Raw genomic sequence first — 14,467 nt, forward strand, 5'->3', positions numbered from 1 at the left:
ACACATCAGAAACTATTTGTATTGTGTTTTTGTGTTGTCAAGTTGATAAAGGTGCTTTATACATTATATTAGAAAAAAAAAACATCATAAAATTGTTTTTATAAGTTACTGTTCATAGTGATGGTGGGACACTATGAGTAAAAAAAGCTAAATAAATAAATAATAAATAAATAATGCACATGTAATTTAGGCGAATATGTACTGATGAGTATTTTTTTTTTTTTTTTTTTTGAAGCGAGTGAGCCTCTGTCTTCAATAGACGATCTCTGGTTGAGTCAGACAGCGTGCTTAACCGTGACCGAGAGAGAGAGAGAGAGAGAGAGAGAAAAGGCGTTCCTACGTTCAGCAGCCGGTTACTGAGCCGCGGACAGCGCAGCGGACACACCGCCGAGGAACCACCAACATTTCTGCTTCATTATCCTCCAACTCTTCACTGACAGTTCTCCTCACCCCTGCACAGATTCCCACGCTGATGACAGAGACTCAAACGCACCACTGACACAGCACCGAGCTGCCGAGCTGGACTTTAGTGCGTGTGTGTGTTTGTGGTTTTCTTTTCTTCCTCTCGCTTTTTTTTGGGGGGGCACCGCGTCTGTCTGCGCTCTCTGAGGCCGAACACCAGACTCCCACAGCGAGCGTCTCCTCCCGCATCTCTCCCCCTTTTTTCATCTGTGGCTGACTCATATCGCTGCTCCCGGGGTGAGTCCAGCTCTCTTTAACCTCCTCTCTCTGCTCATTTCATCATCCATTCATGGATCATTTCTCTTCTTGCATACCGTTACACGATGACCTGCCTACTTCACTGCCTGTCTGTAAAAGAGACTTTTTTTATAGCGAGGGGGAAAAGCTTAAAAAAATGATGCGTTCAGGGTCCCTCCTGTGTAATAACGCATTTACTTAGATTGATTGGTTGTATCTTGAATGTTTGTTTCTCATAAGGGCTTTTAACACATCATTGATTAAACTGATGGATGCGTTCAGGGACCCCCTCACTGCTCCTCCTCCAGAGGTTTGTTAAGAAATCCCTTTATGGGACGTTTTTCACTGCAGGATATCAAATTATCTGGAATATTCTTGAACCACTCGTGACCACCTGTGACTGTCCCGGATGGCCATGTGTGTGTGTGTGTGTGTGTGTGTGTGTGTGTGTGTGTGTGTGTGAGCGGATGGGGAAGGGGTGGGTCTTTTATGAATGGGTCTGTGGTGGAGGAGAACTCTTCCCTCCTCTGTAATAAGCGGCTCATCCTGTTGTGTTTTTTAAGGTTTACCAGGTCACTGAGGGTCTTTGAAAGCAGCAGTTCTCATATTTATTAGCATGTCAGCACATGATTTTGATGTTTTCTGTCGTCTCAAACCACAAATATGTCCGAACCAGCGCTGGTTCTGCTGCAAGCATGCAGCTCGGGGCCTGTTTAGATGGATTCCTAGCATCTGAGCACATGTGGTGTACAATCGGGCACGGTGTTCCGCGACGAAAGGCTTGGTCTGACACAAATTTTTATAAGTTTTACACTCAACAAAAATATAAACGCAACACTTTTGTTTTTGCTCCCATGTTTCATGAGATGGACTTGAAGATCTAAACTTCATTCCAGATACACAATATTACCATTCCTCTCAAACATTGTTCACAAATCTGTCTAAATGTGTGATAGTGAGCACTTCTGCTTTGCTGAGATAATCCATCCCACCTCACAGGTGTGCCACATCAAGATGCTGATCTGACATCATGATTAGTGCACAGGTGTACCTCAAACTGCCCACAATAAAAGGCCACCCTGAAATGTGCAGTTTTGTCTCACAGCAAAATGCCACAGATGCCACAAGCATTGAGGGAGCGTGCAATTGGCATGCTGACAGCAGGAATGTCAACCAGATCTGTTGCTCGTGCATTGAATGTTCATTTCTCCACCATAAGCCGTCTCCAAAGGCGTTTCAGAGAATATGGCAGTACATCCAACCAGCTTCACAACCGCAGACCACGAGTAACCACACCAGCCCAGGACCTCCACATCCAGCAGGTTCACCTCCGAGATCGTCTGAGACCAGCCACTCAGACAGCTACTGAAAAAATTGGTTTGCATAACCAAACAATTTCTGCACAAACTGTCAGAAACCGTCTCAGGGAAGCTCAACTGCATGCTCGTCGTCCTTATCGGGGTCTTAACCTGACTCCAGATCGTCGCCGTAACAGACTTGAGTGGGCAAATGCTCACATTCGATGGCGTCTAGCACGTTGGAGAGGTGTTCTCTTCACGGATGAATCTCGGTTTACATTGTTCAGGGCAGATGGCAGACAGCGTGTGTGGCGTCGTGTGGGTGAGCGCTTTGCTGATGTCAATGTTGTGGATCGAGTGGCCCATGGTGGTGGTGGGGTCATGGTATGGGCAGGCATCTGTTATGGACGAAGAACACAGGTGCATTTTATTGATGGCATTTTGAATGCACAGAGATACCGTGATGAGATCCTGAGGCCCATTGTTGTGCCATACATCCATGAACATCACCTCATGGTTCAGCAAGATAATGCACGGCCCCATGTTGCAAGGATCTGTACACAATTCTTGGAAGCTGAAAATGTCCCAGTTCTTGCATGGCCAGCATACTCACCGGACATGTCACCCATTGAACATGTTTGGGATGTGCTTGACCGGCGTATACGACAGCGTGCACCAGTTCCCACTAATATCCAGCAACTTCGCACAGCCATTGAAGAGGAGTGGACCAACATTCCACAGGCCACAATAGACAATCTGATAAACTCTATGCGAAGAAGATGTGTTGCACTGCATGAGGCAAATGGTGGTCACACCAGATACTGACTGGTTCTGAGTCCCCAGACCGCCAATAAAGCAGAAACAAAATGCACATTTCAGGGTGGCCTTTTATTGTGGGCAGTTTAAGGTACACCTGTGCACTAATCATGATGTCAGATCAGCATCTTGATGTGGCACACCTGTGAGGTGGGATGGATTATCTCAGCAAAGCAGAAGTGCTCACTATCACACATTTAGACAGATTTGTGAACAATGTTTGAGAGGAATGGTAATATTGTGTATCTGGAATGAAGTTTAGATCTTCAAGTCCATCTCATGAAACATGGGAGCAAAAACAAAAGTGTTGCGTTTATATTTTTGTTGAGTGTATATCTAGCTCACTGTATTTACTAATGCAGGCAACATATCAGCATCAAGCTACACCTCAACAGGCTCAATAGGCTGATGTCAGCAGTCGGGCTCCTGATCTGTCAGCATAGCATCACATCATCCTCCATGTGTTGTCACATGACTTCTACTGTACAGGTTTCAGTACAGTGAACAGTGGTAGCTGCCAGCCTGCTTCCTGTGAGGCTGCATTCCACTCATACTGTCCCTCAGCTTCCTTCTCATGCATTCATTGTGTGCATGCTCTCTAAGACTGGAGTGTGTGTGTGAATGAGAAAGTTTCAGGGTCCTCACAAGTATACCATGTGTGTGTGTGTGTGGGCCTTGACTCAGCTGTTTGGGATCTGCTCTCGTCTCCTCTGTGATACATCGATCCGTCTTCTTGGACAGAGAAAAGAAAAACTGGGCAGCGCAGCAGAAATGTGCTTCCTCTCTCAGGTTCACTTCCTCTGTGTGTGTGTGTGTGTGTGTGTGTGGTGTCGGTTGTCCTCCCGCCATCTCCGGGGGGAATGTTTGTGGTCGACTGTTTGCAGGCTCCGAGTCAAACACAGATTTCGGGAAGATCAGTGTTAAACTGGTGAAACTTGAAACAATCAAAACAAAAAAAAAGACACAACATGCAAACTTCAACAGCTCAGCAAGCTGCTCAGTGTCGCACTTTCCAAACACACAACAACAACAACAACAACTGAGGCATGATCGCCAAATTGTGGGCCACCGTGAAAAACATTGTTTCACCACAAGCTGCTTTTCTATCCTTTAGTGCAGGTCTGGTGTTGAGTTCGGTGACTTCTGTCAGCACAGGAAATGAGGAATCGAAACTCAGTCCAAAGCTAGACGCTGACATCTGATCTGCTTCCTCTCTCACCTCGTTTTTCAGTTTCATCTGCTCTGAAACACAAAAAAAAGCAGAGTTTGTCTACTTAAGACTTTATTATAGTTTTTCTGACTAGCTATAGCTGGCTAGCTGTCGTGCTAACACACAAACTATATATACGTATATCGCAAACTTGTTATCCCATTGAATGGCTGTCGTCAGTGCCGTAATCACAGCTAGTAAAGCCCCCCCCCCTTCTAGCTACTTCTACTCGTGTTTGTTCAGTAACTGGATTCCTGTAGTTGTCACCATGGTAACCCAGAAAATGGAGGACCGTTTTTATCGGAAAGCAAATATTTAAAGGCTGAACCAAGTTGTTTTGTTTCCTCCACCACCAGCTTTTTTTGGTTTGTTTTTGTGTTTTAAGCTCTAGAATGTAACCCTTCGTGGTTCTAATAGTTAACTCTGTCATTAGAGAAAATCCTTCACACCATCCTGACACCCACTGGAGCCCAGAGGATGCTGACAGGCTGCACTGACACCTGCTATTTAATAAAACCCAGCATCAGCCCGATCTGACAACGATCCATGTCAACACAGCACAACGGGTAATTAAGATCACATCTCACTGGAAGCTAACACACATGTGTGCGGTCTTACAGGCTGGATACTGTGATCCTGGTGCACAGAGGGAGCAGATACCTCACTGTCAGACTATCCCCGCCTTTTGTTTTGTTCCCCCCCTCTTGAACCTCCTGCCGTGCATTTGTTTATTTTCACCATGTCTACGCTGGACTCTCAGGAAGCGATGAGTTTCAGAGGGTCGGTGTCATCACGCCATGTGACATCACTGCCTGTAATCTGTCCCGTCAGCTGATTTTCCGGGTATCCATTTACAGATTAAACAGCCGCAGCAGATGCCGCTCTATAACTCCACAGAAAGATACGATTTAAAGGAAAAGTCCCCTGTTTTTTAAGCCTACCAGCGTGCTAACTGCTAGCTTACTGCAGGACAGTGTTGACTTAAATCAAACGTGGCAAACCATGCACTCACAAAAAAATGATTAGCAGCTGGCTAATGCTGCTGAGCCAGAACGAGTGACTGATGAAATTAATCCAAATGATGGGTTCTAACGAGCAGCGCAGCAGTTAGCACTTAACACAAAGTTCTCTTGAGTAATATGCATTTGGATTGTTGTGAGTGTAAACACACTCTTACTGACAACAATACGCCCATGTGACAAACTTAGCTAACATAGTAGCATCCTTACAAAACGGGCCAGCTGATAAACCTGTGAGTCATTTTGACAGATCGAAGGATCAGTCCCGCCCTGTTTCGGTTTCAGTCATGAGGGGCTCACAGGAAGTGACACTGGCAGGAAGTTCTGAGAAGCTGCACAGTGAAACCAGCGACCCAGCAACTGATTTAAAAAGCGCCCATAACAAACACTGTTTATGGTGCTGGACGCTCTGCCTCTCAGCTAAACAGGAAGTGAAGCCTTGAAGGGGGGGAAGTCCACATTTCCACTTACCTCACCAGACATAATCTGCTTTCATTCCCTCACATCTTGTATCCTAGATACATTACACATGCTGCTATTAGCTGGGGTTTGTTAGCTGAATCCACCCACTGCCTCACAGTGTGTGTGTGTGTGTGTGAATATAAACCGCTCTGTTTGCTGGCAGGTTGATTATGTTGATGTTTACCTTGAAAATTAGTATGTTTGTGTTTGTGTAGGAGGAAAGTGAGGATGCATTTAACCTGGAGGAGAATGATATTTGAAAGTCTCCCGTGCCACAGAGGTTAAGCTTACTCTTCCTCTCGGGCTGCAGCCGCCAAAAAAGCACCCAGATTTGAATCCCTGCAGCAACGGCCGGGCTGCGTGGTCGTTTGGTTGCTGCGCTACAAGTGACGCCTACACCAGATACTTTCCAACGCTCGCCTCCACTTGCCGATGCTTGTCTTCTGCATCATCTACACAGATCTGACCTGTTAAATGAATCCATGCTAATGTGACACTTCTGTGTTTTTTGAGGTGGAGTAACAAAGATGGAGGGAGGCCTGCTGTCGCCTGCTCTAACGCACAGCTGTGGAAGTGTTTCATAAGCCCAATCTGCCTGGCTGTTTCAGAATAATGCAGTACACCTAAGCCTACACAGACGGGCAGAGACACACATGCACAAACACGTGGGCATGCACACCCTTTGTATCGCCCTGCTTTACATGCACACACACATCAACACACAGTCTGCGTGTGCGTAATCTACTCTGCAGAATGAAACGCCTCAGTGGGTCTGATTGGATTTGATAAGACTTGATTCGACTGAAGCCGGGGGAGAGGGAGAGGAATACAGTGTGTGTGTGTGTGTGTGTCAGGTGTTACAGGATATTCTGTCAAAGGTCACCTCAGAGTTCTGCCTCTGTTTCTGTCTCTCTCTCTCTCACATCAGCAATTCGACTGTGAAAAAGTCCTGAATGTGTTTCACCCCTGTGTGTCAGTCAGCGGGTCCATTAGTGTGTTTGATCGCGCTGAACTCTTTTAACGCCTCCACAGCGCTGTCGCGACGTGCGGTCAAAGTCGGAGTCAACAAGGACAGTGAAGCTCTCATTACGATGCAGAATACAATGGAGGCAATTGTATTAAGAGAAGGGAGGTCAATGACCTGTGTTAATACTACGGAGGTATGAAGTCAATGATTTATCCTCTCATTACAATAAAGATTAACAATGTATCAGTAAAATGGATCAATTTTATGAATATATTTGAAATAAATTTTGCACTTTTGTGTTGATACAATGATACAGTGGTCCATTTTAATTGATAAATTGGAAGACAATGGTCTACTTGGAACTAAAGTGAGATCAATGGTCTGTTGTATCAATAGAATGGAGAGAAAAGGTCCATTTAATGAATATAATTAAAGTCTCTTTTGTCAATATAATTGAGGAAAACTGTGTTTTAGCATTATGCTAAGCTAACCTAGTCTCCTGGCTGTGGTGTCATACAATATTTATCAAAGTCTACATCAGCCAGCGATGAATTGAGGCTCCTTCCCTAAACTTTAAAACAGCACCTTAAAGGTAGGGTAGGAGATTTCATTCTGATGCACCTTTTGTTAAATTAGTGTAACTTCTCTATACAAACCGATAGCAACCAATTAGTTCGGCAGTTTCGCTTTAAAACGAAGACTATGAATCATCTGTGGAAGCTATAAAACGCTAAAAACATCAGCCAATCCTCCGGGTGGACCCTGCGCGGAGTATTGGCTGGTTGTCACTCTCTTCCTGCTCCGTACACCAGAGAGGTACGTGCATGATGGCCGAAGTCACAGACTGGTTGGGAGGCGTGGCTTCGGGGTGAGCTCCGAGAGAAAGGGGCGTGTGTTTACTTTCAAAATCTCCTACCCTACCTTTAAACTGAAAGTAACGGAGGATGTGATGACCTGCAGTAAACTGCTGATTGCATCTTTGTGTTTACGAGCTAACTTTTGGCCGCTCTTTCTTTGTGTCATGCAACAGACGAGGAGTCAGCCTGTGGTGCCGTGGAGAAGCTGGCAGCACCCACTGGGGGGTCTGCTGGTTGGATGATGAGGGATCTGTGTGTGTGTGATGAAGAAGCTTGTGGCGTGGGTGGAAATCACGGGTCTGTAACAGTTGCTCTGATGAGCCATGAGTGTCTGGATGAGACGCTTTGTGTTGCTGAGGTGATTCAGAGCCGCCGAGGCCGCTTTTTAACCCAGAAAGAGCCAAATGTTGCCTTCATGTAAAATAAAAAAATCCAGGTTTTATTCACAGCTGTCTGAGCTGAACATGTCTCTGAATGCCGTAATAGTATTACCTCCATCAGTTAGTGTGATGGAGGTTCAGCGTTATGTGTGCATGTTGGTGTACGTGAGCTTGAAAACGCCTCAGGAGTCAAGCACTCCCTCTCTCTCTCACACACAGCTTCCCTCCACTTCAGCTCGAACTGATAAAATGCGATGCAGGCGTCAAACTTGTTCCGTCTATGTTGTTTATGTAACCCTCTGGGGACCCGTGTACCCACCTAGTGCTCGAGGTTTTGCAGCTTGCACTAATGCATTGTGCCGTTACACAAAGAGCCCGCTGGAAGCTTTTATGTAACACCTTTTCACCATTTTATTTGAAGAAACCAAACAGGAGGTGGGCAAATGAGCAGCCCACGAGCCACGACTGCCCTGTCCCACATCGTCATTAAAACAATCATAACACACAACGTCTCTGTGTGGCTGAAAGAAGCAGCTAGAGGTGAATTGTTTCTATTGGTGGTATTGTGCTACAAATCATTGACTTTGACATTTCATTTCAAATTAAAAGCCCTGTAATGTTTCTTCACAGGGCTTTTATTGTGAAATATCCGCTGCTGGCATATGGAACAACAGGATTATGCAGGATTATAGGACGCCAAAGCTGTCCGCACACAGCGACAGTAACGGTTTAGATGAGCAGCCCAGAACAACAAACAAAGTGCTGAAAATAGATCGGATGCGTTCTCGTAGTTTTAGACCATGAGTCGTGCCTGACTCGACACGCTGTTCAATATTTGAGCCGCCATAATGTGCACTCCATTATTACGACGAAGACTTTTAGAGCCGCTCATAACGGGCGCCGGGTCCGTCTCGGTGGTGTTTTTCAGCAGAGCTTTGGCAGATGTGGAAGCAGAAAAATCAATGTGACATTAAGTGCGGACAGAACGCTGTTGCCTGATCAATGTGAATGAAAGCATAAGAAATGAGGGACGAACAATGAATCGCTGTGCAGGGCTGCAGTCTCACACACACACATGGTAGCACAACAAGGACAGGTAATAGAGCAAATGGAGATTTAATGGCTGTGTTACATCAGCTGTAATTAAATCCAAGCAAGTCTCAGTGATGAAAGTTACATTTTAGCCACACAAAGCTGATAATTACCACCAGAAGACCGAGCCGAGAGAGGCAGATATATGCTTGGTAACCAAGGAGCTAATTAGCAATGTTTGATAATACTACAACTACTTATCGTAGCTCGCATGTGTTGATGATGATACGGTGAAAAAGCTGCGATATCCTGGAGGATGTTCTTCATCATACTCCAGTGAGAACACAGGAGATAATTGGCTTCTTCATGCTCATGTTTACATCTAAAGTTCTGTCCTTAATTAAGTAGGTCATGTGGTAGTTTTGCCAGAAATGTTTCTTTACAAATGGCCGTCATTAGAGTTAACATGAAACAGCTAGCTCGGGGCTATTCGTTTACTTGTTCTCTGCTTAAACAGGAAGCTAAGGAGGCTGACTTGATGCACAGAAAAGCCTCCTGGAACCGCCATTTTTACCATTTTCTCATTACACCTACTTTACTGACTTCCTCCTGCAGGGTTTACATCATAGTTCTTGTCCACTCTGACAGTCTACGAGGTGCATCTGTTGTTCTTTGGCCAATCAACAGGTCACCAATTAATTGTCAACAGGCTTTGCCAATGGGAACACTCACTTAGCCGTGAGTTGTTACCTCAATAATGTCAAGTAGCAGCACAGAGGGGCGTTCATGTGCCGCCGTGTTATTACAGAAATCCATAACAGAGCTGTAATGTGAAGAGGCGATGGAGGCAGGCAGGCAGGCACACCGGTTAGATGTCTCATGTCCCCCCCTGATGCAGGCTGATGGACTGAGTTTCATTTACTCTCAATTGTACTCATCTTCCTCTCTGGTACCAGCGTGCTTCATCCACTAATGGACCGATAGAGGCAGAGTGACAGAAAGAGAGACGGACGAAGTAATGGAGGAGGAAGAGGAGGCAGACGGGCAATCTAAAATTTTGAGTCATGCCTGGAGTCTGAAACGTAGACTGAACAACTTTAATCTCTAATGGACTGTTTGGGGGCTCTAGCCTCCGTGTGTGTGTGTGTGTGTGTGTGTGTGAGGGGTCAGCAGCTCCATTATAGACAGCCATCCCCCTCAGTCCCTGACCATTTGACTCCCTGTCCCCGTTAGAGAAAGAGAAGGGGGAGCTGCCATTAAACATCACCTCTCCTCTGTTTTTATGTGACTTGTCTCTTCTCCCCCTCCGGCTCTGATGATGGTTGTAACTGACGATGACTCAGACTACCTCCCCCCTACCTTTCCCTCACCCTGCTATCCTTCCTTTCCTCTCAACCTCCTCTCCCTCTCTCTGGTAGCTCTTGAGACATAGCGGCAGCAGCTTTTGGGTTTTGAGTGGCAGCTACTGAAGATTAAGGTTCGGGGTATGGATGTGTTCTCCACCCACATCCGTTTAGCTTTTCTGAATCGTCGACAATTCATGATCAAGAAGAATTGCAAATTCCTCAATTAAACCCCTTTTTTCCAGGCTAATGCGCAGGCTAATTCCTTCAAACACATCTGCTTTAAAGTGGCTTTGAACACATCCTCACAAATGAGCAGTCGACTAGTGGAGGAGCAACACACCGTCACGTTTATGGTGGATGGCCCCAGCATCTCTTGACATGCAGTATTTAGACGTGACCACAAGCGGGCGCCAAAAACGTACACTGTGGTCACTTCTGAGGCCTGGAAACAATGACTTCTGTTCATCCTGGTGCTCCCCATTTTCTAGTGTAGAGAATAGAATGAATAGAATTTATTTATGTAATCCCACTTTGTGCCACTAGATGGGCTAGTGAGCCAATGGTGAATCAGTTCCTTCCTAATGAGTCAAACTCCGTCACTTTAGACTGCAGCTACAGACATGGTTCCTTGTCCACTACAACTAGAATCTAACCTGGGCACCACAAAACCAGATACTGAAGTTCATCCCCGCCGAACAATCGATTGTCCAGGGAGCAAACACTGGAGAGCGAGCTGATCAGATCAGAATCAGAATGTCTCTGTAGACTATCTAGCTATCTTCCAGTCCAAGATGTGACGTTCAATCGACACTGGAAAAGCAGCTGAAGACCATGGCGGTGACAAAGCCAGCTGGTTAGCCTAATTTATATACACATATCACCTTTTCATAACACGATCTGTAGGATTAGGATTAGGATCAGGATCGTCTCGATTATATTGAAGCTACTCTCTCTAACGCAGCTCAAAACAGACGCTTCCTCCTCTGAACAGGTCAGAACGGAGCGAAATAACATTCTTACTTTTCAACAACAAATCCTCTTTTTCTGCTTTTCTCGCCGCACAAAGACTGAAAATACAACAAAAGGCAGCTTCTCCTCCTCCCACCTCTCTGCTGCTTCCAACTCCTCCACCACCTTTGCTTCTCTCTTCTCATGATCGCAGTCGACACTCTTTGTGAACTTGCAATGTCGACATGTTGCTGCAGTGAGAGCGGTATCGCGTGTCCGAGGCTGATATCGCTGCTTTTCTGTACATGGAAGCATTCATGTGGGTTGATGCAGGCCTGGGTGCTCTGGCCCGTGTATATATGTGTGTGTGTGTTTGTGTGTCTGCAGCTGTGGCTCTTGTCCACTGTGTGTGAGGCGAGGTTATGGCATCCTGTTCCTTTTCCTCGCTGCCTCTCCATCTGGAGCAGAGCCAGCCTCAGTGAACTGTGCGTTACAGTGCGATACAGCCCCATTATCACTGTGGAGAATGCCGGCATCCGGGCCGCAGCCTGCTGTGCAAATGTGTATGTGTGTGTCTGTGTGTGTCTGTGTGTTTTGCAGCTTGCAGAGAGGATTTATGAATCTACATGGACATTTTCTTATCTAATCCAATGCGATGCAAGACAGAGAGAGGGAGAAGTGCACGATTATGTGTGACAGTGTGAAGATTGGCCTTGTGTATGTTGTGTTTGTGCGCTTATATTTCATTATTTTTATATTTCATGTAGTTTAGCCACTATTTGGTCACATTTTTTTCCCTCCTTAAACACATAACAAGGCAAAACGTGCAGTTTTACATAGACAGAAACAACTAGCGCTGCCTTTTTGCATGTGCTACCTTACGAAGCCACAAGGGGGCGCATATGTTTATAAGTGGCACCTGATCGGAAAATGCTTTTTCAAAACAAAATTTCATTTTTTAATGTATATGATAGATGCAGTTTTTCATAAAGATGGTAAAGTAAAATCCATCTTGTGTGTCACGCAATGTCTGTCAGTAATATGGCCGCCGCCTTGACATGTTTAACATTGGATTTCAGAATGCGATAAGTATGATGTACGAAGTAATAAAAGAAGTTAAAAAAAAAAACAGCGAGTGTGGCGATAGGAGAGCTGCAGCTACGAGAAAGGAGATTTAGTCGATTTCGTCACAGCTAGCATGCAGGTTTTAGACGTCTCTTTGTCTTTGTCACCGTAAATTTCAAAAGTTTTGACACGCCGCTTCCCGTGTCATACATCGTTTTTTATCTCAGTGACGTCCATCCATCTATTTTCTGAACCTGCCTCGGCCTGTACTAGGGTCCCAGCTGTCAATGGGGGGGGGCATAATTCTTTGTGTCCAAACTAATGTTGTCCACTGTAACAACGTGCATGTGTTTGGGTCTGTAGCATCGTCTCTCTTTTGTGCATCTATTTTCCATCAACAGCCTGGCAGGCCAAACAGCAGCTGCTGTCAAAGCAGGCTAACACTCATGCTAACGCTGCACATATGCTCTACACTCATAAATACCACAGGCCAACAACAGGAGAGGCAAACAAAAAAAGGCACAATGCTTGCACAGCTCGGAGGAGGTGAGAATGTGGGTTCGTGCAGGTGTCAGATTTGGAAACGCCCACGCAGTGCGACGGTGCGGAGTGAGAGCATGGTGGCTGCAGCCTGTATTAAAGCAGGCATGAAACATTAAACAAAACTTCTGCAGATCACATGTGAGCCTGCGTCTGTGTCATCCAAACACAGCACCACGCCACACGCTGTATTTCCATCTAGTCGTCCCTGCATCAGGGATCAGACAGGAGCCAAACAGGAAGTGGTGTTATTTATACAAAAGGTGCTGTGTGCAGAGTGAGTGCACCCTGCACCATCAAAGTCTGCAGAGTGGGCCTTTTATCACCATTGTTTTGCATGTCTGTGCAAGTGATTTTGTGCGTGTGTGTGTGCATTTGTGCGTGTGTGTGCATGTGCATGTGTGTGTGTTTCACTACCTTTGTTTGCATATTGCCGGGGGAGAGAGAGAGAGAGGAAGTTTAGTGAACATGTTCTGCTGCAGGTAAAGAGAATTATTATTTGCCATTAGTGACTAGATGACTAAGTTAAATAAAGGTCTCACAGATTTTTTTCTGTTTGAAAGACAAACTTTGTCATGAAGACTGTCAAACCGAATTCTATATGGTTTTGAGGTACGACTGTATTCTGATCAATTAATGACATCAGCTGCTTTTTGAGGAGCAAATGCACTTTAAAGTATTGTACTTAAAAAAACAGCCTGTTTGAAATGATGTTATGACATCATATCAATAAGTTGAAAAGGGAAGTTCACATCAAACAGGCTGGAACAGAGAAAAACACAATGTGTGAGATGACGTGAGCGCCACAGCGGGAAGAAATGTGATGATAGCGTCAATGCGAGGGGTGGAGGTGCAGATGTTCGAAAAAACCCAGTGACGAGGAGAAAAGGTGTCAGGGTGCTGCGAGAAATGAAAATGAGAGGTGTGGTTGTGGTGTGGAAAGCAGCAGCAACTTCAGTGGTCGTGTTTCTATCAAGCCGCGTAATGTGAGTTGTATTAAAAGCAGCTAAAAATGTGTTGTTGGGTGGATAATTGTGCAATCAGAGGATGGAACAAATTAGCGTTCCTGTCCAGCTTCCTGTCCTTTGGTTCTTCTATCTTCCTGTAATGCATTCATGCTGTGAACTTTAACCCCTTGAAGGAAATGAGACACTATTAGAGTGACAACTCCACCATCTGGCTCTCATCTTTTCCTGTAAACACCTCTTAAACGCACTTGAGGTGAAACTTATGACATGGTGTCTGTACGTTTCTCACCCTCAGGCCTCTCTGTGCTGCTCACACACACACACACAGCAAGCATGGTCTGGCTTCAAGCTGTAGATCTGATCTGATGATGACAAGGATCAACCAGCTACCTGTCTACATTTGGATGTCTACTGTGATTTACTGGCTCTTGGAGACACCCTCAAGTGGCTTCAAGTGGAACTGCAGTTTCTGATCTTATGTATCTTGTACTCATTGTTACACTTGTCCTTACAAAACTAGACCTCTACCTACAAAAACTTCATTGTGTTGAGTTTTCTTGGATGACCAGGCTTTAAATGTGTTGGACCTTTTAACATGGCGGTCTACAGGATTGACTCAGCCCCAAGAGGTTGTGAAGGGAACTGTAGTAACTTGTAAAGCTGAGTTTGTTTTCCTATTGTCCAGGAAGCAGACGTTGGAGAGCGGAAATCAGTGCAGTTTCACGTGAAGCTTTATCTTTTTGTATACGTGTGTTTTCATACATACATTTGTCTGTTTTGTGGGTTCTTGGCGACCGACGCTGCTGCTGCTGCAGCCTGGAGTGTGTTTGTGATGAAGGAGCAGGAGGAAGGTGACAGAC

At 45.4% G+C, this 14,467-nt stretch overlaps 1 protein-coding gene across 1 annotated transcript in view; it reads left to right on the forward strand.

Moving 5' to 3' along the window:
- The first annotated feature begins 295 nt into the window (after positions 1-295).
- pea15 (proliferation and apoptosis adaptor protein 15) overlaps positions 296-14,467 on the forward strand; it is a 29,918-nt gene continuing 15,746 nt past the window's right edge. The window contains exon 1 of the mRNA XM_028405334.1: positions 296-699. The gene's annotated coding sequence lies outside the window, so the exon portion shown is untranslated. The remainder of the gene's footprint in view (positions 700-14,467) is intronic.

Source organism: Parambassis ranga, chromosome 5 (assembly GCF_900634625.1).
Source record: "Parambassis ranga chromosome 5, fParRan2.1, whole genome shotgun sequence".
Lineage (NCBI taxonomy): Eukaryota > Metazoa > Chordata > Actinopteri > Ambassidae > Parambassis > Parambassis ranga.